Source organism: Pithys albifrons, chromosome 6, assembly GCF_047495875.1.
Source record: "Pithys albifrons albifrons isolate INPA30051 chromosome 6, PitAlb_v1, whole genome shotgun sequence".
Taxonomy (NCBI): Eukaryota; Metazoa; Chordata; class Aves; order Passeriformes; family Thamnophilidae; genus Pithys; species Pithys albifrons.
In genome coordinates this window covers 3,484,506-3,490,505 of record NC_092463.1, presented here as the reverse complement: position 1 = coordinate 3,490,505, position 6,000 = coordinate 3,484,506, and positions in this window count along the sequence as shown.

Sequence of the window (6,000 nt, the reverse complement as noted above, 5' to 3'; positions counted from 1 at the left end):
GAGGTTGTGTTGCCCTGGTTTAATTGCAGAGTGGTGCATGTGTGTCTGATGGGGAAAATCTGGGAATGCTCTGTGACCTCCCTCCATTTCCCAGCTTCCTGGAGCTGTGGGATACGATGCAGTGCAGGAGCCAACTGAGCAGTGTCAGAGTAGCTGTCAAGGACACCCCAAAGCTTGAAGGAGACACAGGAATTTAGTTGTATTTTTCCTTCTTACAGCTGTTGGCTCATCTCTTTCCTGCCCAAGAGACCACTGGATTAATTGGATCAAAGCACTCCTTTTCCTCATTGTTGCTGTTTCTTCTTTTTATTATCTTTGGAGATTTTTTTGCCTATGTTGTTGAAAAACTAGCAAAGATAATCCAAGGAATTCAGCCTTGGTACCTGACCTGCTGTTTTTGCCAACAAAGAACAGCATTAATAGGCCACAAATTATCCATGATAGAAATTAACCCCTTTGCTCCCCAGTGAGAGGGCTCTGTCAAGGAGAAAATGCACAGCTGCTCCAGCACATCTGCCTCCGGAATGGCATCTCGGGCACCAAAGTTACAGCAAAATCTGTTGCCAAAATATCTGAACAAAAAAAAAGCTGCTGTGGGACAGGATGGTTCTGCAGAACAGCTGATGAAAGGAGAGAAAAAAGGAATAAACAGCTGTCCCATGGGAGGGGAAGGTCACCTGTGGAGCCCTGTGTGGTCACTGAGTGTGCTGCACCAGGAAATGAGGCAGTGGTTTATTGGTACTGCCAGATCACAGACAGCAGAAACAGCAGCAGGATAAAAAGAATTGCCAGGAGATCCAGGGAATGAAGGGAAGGGCAGCTGCTTCCACACAGGAAAGGTCACTGACTTGTAATAGTTACAATGGAAAGGGCAGTTGAGTGGTTATTAAAGTCCAAACCAGAGAAGGGAATGGGAAATTAAATGTGAGACCTCCAGGCAGCAGAACAAACCTGTAGAGTTGCTGTAGCCCGAGATCCCACAGCTGGGGCTTTCTCTTCCAGGGGTCTGAAGAGGCAGCTTGCCCAGGGCCAGGAGTTTGTTAAGGACATCCCTTGGCTTGGCAGGGCCTCTGGGGATAATGTAGAGAAGAGGAGAAATGTAGTTGGTTCTGGAGAGATGGAAGAGGAATCAGAATGGTCTATATTGGAAGAGACCTTAAAGCCCATCTCGTTACACCCCCTGCCATGGGCAGGGACACCTTCCACTATCCCAGGTTGCTCCAAGCCCCATCCAACCTGGCCTGGGACACTTCCAGGGATGGGAGCTGGGGCAGTTGCTACCCACATGAGCATTCCTGTGCCTGTTGTTCCATGTGCCCCGTGGATCATGGAATTTGCTGAAGTACAAGGCGGCTCCCCAAAGCTCCTCACCTGCTCCTCAAAGGTGAAGGTCCTGCCACGTTGCTGGGTGCATGTGAGAGTGGGGATGCCAACACAAGCAAGTGAGACACTGAGATGATGCCAGAGAGGCAGAAGGGCTGCATATGGAGCAGCCTCGAGGGGAAGAGCTGGCAGGGCTGTGGGACACGCCTGAGGTGCTCTGTGGGTGTTGGGTGGTTGGGATTTGTTCAGCTGGGCTCCTGTATGGCAGGGGTGAGGAGTTCAGGTGGGCCTCACCCCTTGGAACCAAAGTGAGGATGTGGCAGGTGACTCATCCCCTGCCCTTGTTAGTTTGCACAGTCAGGGCAGTTTTGGTGATGATCCCCAAGGTCCAAAAAATCTGCTCATCTTTATATGGAAAAGCCTGCCCAGAGGGGCTTATGGTTCTCAGTGCTGGAGATCTTGGATTTGGCTTCTATGTGTGTAACTCCAGTTTGGTGACATCCTCTGCAGGGTATATCCATGTCTGTCAGTATCTGCAGGGAGGTGTCAGGATGGATCAGGCTCTGCCCTGGGGTGCTGAGGATTGGGACACAAGGCAATGGGCAGAAACTGATGGACTGGACATTTCACCTGAATGTGAGGTAGAACTTTCTTTCCTGTGCAGTGACCAAGCACTGGAAAAGATTGCCCAAACAGGATTGGAGTCTCCCTCACTGGACATTCCAGAACTGGTGGACACAATCCTGTGCAACATGCTCTGGGATAACCCTGTTTGAGCAGGGAGGTGGGACCAGATGAATCACTGTGGCCCCTTCCAGCCTTGCCCATTCTGTGATTCTGTGAACTTGGCCACTGTTCTCCTCCCAGATCTTCTTGGCTCTTTTCCATACCTGCTGTTTCTCTGGGTGCCACCAAGGTGGTGTGATCCTGCCTGGAAAACAGGCTGGGACGTGCAGCATCCCCTGCAGCCTCACCTCGCTCCCACTGACCTCCATGAAGTGAAGTGCCATGAAGTGAAGGAGGTGATTCCAACACATTTGCATGGATGTGGTTAATCAGTGCAGCCCATTGTGTTCCACCACATGGGGATCATCTCCTCTGGACTGTTTCATTCTTCCAGGGACTGCAAACACACTCTGGATTAACCCTGTTCACCTCTGGAGCTCCGAGAGACGTCTCCTACAGAACGTGATGGAGCTGGGCCAAAACTCCCCCGACAGCTCTGGCAGCTCCTCAGCAGGGGACAGAGAGGAGACAGGAGCAATTATCATCCAGAAGGACTCTGAATGCAGAACAGATGTGAACACTGGGAAAACAGCACGTCTGCCTTTCACGGCAAATTTACTCCTGCGACGGGAAAGTCCCATCCAGGCTGTTTGAAAGGCACACACTGTTACCCCATTCCTGCTGTTCCGTGCCATGAGTCTCATGAATGCAGCTTCTCTTCCCTTTCCTGCAGCCCTCGGCTCAGCAATGAATGTAATGCACCCTTGAAATCCCCGTGCCAAACAGCAGCTGGTGTTGTCACCTCTTCTGTGGTAAACGGGAAGACAGCAGAAGAAACTGGGGCAGAAAACATTCAGCTGAAAGGGAAAGGGGCACCAGCCATCCCACACTTTCACTGAGGCCTTAGATGAGGGCAGCAGAGCAAAAATTAGGGGTTTGTGCCCTTATGGAGCTGAAAAGAACAAGAGAGATTTAGCATTTCTTCAAAACAATGTCTAATTTTAAACATCCGCCGTTGGAAAATGCTGCTGGATAATTGGAAGGAGAACGTGCCCGCCTTGCTCACAACTGCAGCCTGCCTGGCCATCTGCTCTGCCAGCAACAAATCCTGGATTGATCCACAAGTGTGATTAATTCAGTGAGCCTGGCAGGATCAAGGGATGAGCTACAGACAATATTTATACCCTACCTCCAACTGTGAATGTGCAATTGTTGGGTTCAGGAGTACAAAACAAATTGTATGGCTGCATTACTGGGAGAATTGAGGAATAGAGGCATCCACTCAGCAACCCTTTTTTCCTTGGATGGCCCCATTCCAGGGTCTCTAAGTACAGTCTGACATAAGCCCCCATTCCCTGTCTGGCAGGTGAAGCAGAGCCGTTCTCGTTTTACAGAGTGTTCTGCATCTTCAGTGCTGTTCTTGTGTCCTCCCTGCAGTGTAGACCTAAAATCTTGGAGGGACTGGCTGTGTGCCCTCATCCACACAGGCTGGAGAGGCAGATGTGGAGTGTGAGCCAGGCACTCCACCCTCCTCCCTGTGCCTGGTGGGAGAACTCCTACGGACACAGAGCCACAGAGCCAGAGCTGGGCAGGACTTGGGAACAGCCAGCAGGGTGGATTTCTAGCACTGGTACAGCTTTGAGCTGATTTGATAATACAGATGTAGCTGGAGAGATCAAAAGCAAGATTTGTGAAGGAATTTAGATGTAGCTGAAGGCTTTTGAAATCCTGTTAAGTGTGATTTAAGTGTGTGAGTACACACTGGGTTTGAAGGTGGCCACGTGGGATGGCCGTGGGAGAACAGGGACACCAAAGTCTGGCTGCTGACAAGACACTGAGCCCTGAACAACATATATTTTGGTACAGAAACAATAAGGGTATTACTCCCCATCCTTGAAAGTGTTCCAGGCCAGGTTGGACAGGGCTTGGAGCAACCTGGGATAGTGAAAGTTGTCCCTCCCCCTGACAGGGAGCTGGAACTGGATGATCTTTCCAGAGAGAGTGCTCAGGCATTGGAATGGGCTGCCCAGAGAGGGGGTGGATTCCCCATCCCTGGAGGTTTTTAAGGTGAGCTTGGCCATGGCACTGAGTGCCATGATCTGGTAAAGGGACTGGAGTTGGACCAAGGGTTGGACTTGATGACCTCAGAGGTCTTTTCCAACCCAATCCATTCTGATTCTCTGATCTTTAAGTTCCCTTCCAACCCAATCCATTCTGGGATTCTAAGAGCTGAGGACTAAAGGTGACATTTTTAGAGTCATCCCTGCTACAGTCAGGCTAACCCAGAATGTTTTGGAAAATCCCTTCCTTTGTTAATGAGCAGCCAAATTCTGAAACACACCATAAAACAGCTCTTGAAAATACAGTTGTTGGTCCCTTTGCCTGTCTAAACATTGGTGTCATGACACAGGCTCAGAATTGTAGAGAGCCATTAACAGGAGCTCTGCACAGCAAGAGAAAAACAAACCCTGTTGTTTAGAGGACAGGTTGAATATTCAGTATTTAGCCTATTAAATGAAAACTGTTGCCATCTGACAGTAAATGGTGGAGGGATTGAGGCCACGGGTGGATTCTGTAATGAGTCATGGTGAGATGCCTGGCAGTGTCTGTGTTCTGAAACTGGATTTTAAATGTGATTCTTTCTCTCAAGACTCACTTTCATGTGCAAATGAATTTATAACATTAATTTGTTTATGTGGTCATTACATAATGGGAGAGCCTAAACAGGAATTCTGGAGGTGAGTTAATCAGAGCAACAGGAAAGGGGATATTTTCCAGTCTGGACTTGCAGGGACACCTTCCACTGTCCCAGGTTGCTCCAAGCCCTGTCCAACCTGGCCTTGGACACTTCCAGGGATGGGGATTGATATCCTTATTGTTTCTGTCCCCCCCAAAATAACACTGTTATTTGTATATTGCTCCATCTAACCCTGCCCTCCCCTTGTCCAATCACTCCAGGCCCGTATAAAAGGTCCCTCCTTTTTATAAGTCCCCTTCAATTGTAGATAAATATCCAGATTTTTCTCTCCTGCAAACTATGTAAGCAAAGTCTCTTCAAGTCAGCAGGATTTTTGTTACCAAGTTCAACAGTATTAAATTCTTCTCTGATGTCTGTACCCGAAATGACAATTTTCCCAGGGAAATTATCTTTAATGTGGTTAACCTGTGTACTGCTACCCTGATAATTCACAGGAATAGCTCCACAATCTTCCCTCCCAGTTCTCTGCCACAATCTTCCCTATGAACAGGCTGGCACACACTGAATTATGGCTGATTTTATGGCTGTTTTCTGATAAGGACAAATACTTGAGAGGGATTTAAGATGAAGTGAACAGACACCGACATTTTCCCTTGGGATTGCAATCAGGATTAAACTCAATGTGTCCAGACAAAAGTGAAAGTGCATTAAAAGCTGTGGGGCACCTCCAGAGCTCTGCTGTGGCTTCCTGACATTATTTATGAAGTTTAATCAGAGAAAAGTCTGACAAAATACTCAGTCGTCGTTTGATTCGAGATCCCAAATAAATAAATGAAATGAGAATTGATTAGACCTTTTTTCTACAGAATTTGCTTTTCATTTCCTTTTGTGTTATCTTAAGAAATCAGTCTATAATGCAAGAAATCCTTCAGTGCACAAGCCTTTGTTGTGCAAGATTACAGCTGCCTTCCGCTTTCCCTGACAGGGTAATTGCAGCTGGGTGCTGTGCCAGCACCCGAGGGAATAAAACATTCCTTGAGGCAGAATCAGCATTAACTGCAAATGCAAAGACATGACTGACACACCTTTTCACTTCTGACACTGCACATCCCTGTTGCACAACGTTTTGATGCACAAGAAAACACTGAATGCAGTTGGCAACGTCACACCCCCTTTGGTTGTTTGGGCGTGGAGAGTCCTTAGTGCACATTGATGTGTGTTTATGTGCCTCAAAGTACAAATTCCTGTCACAG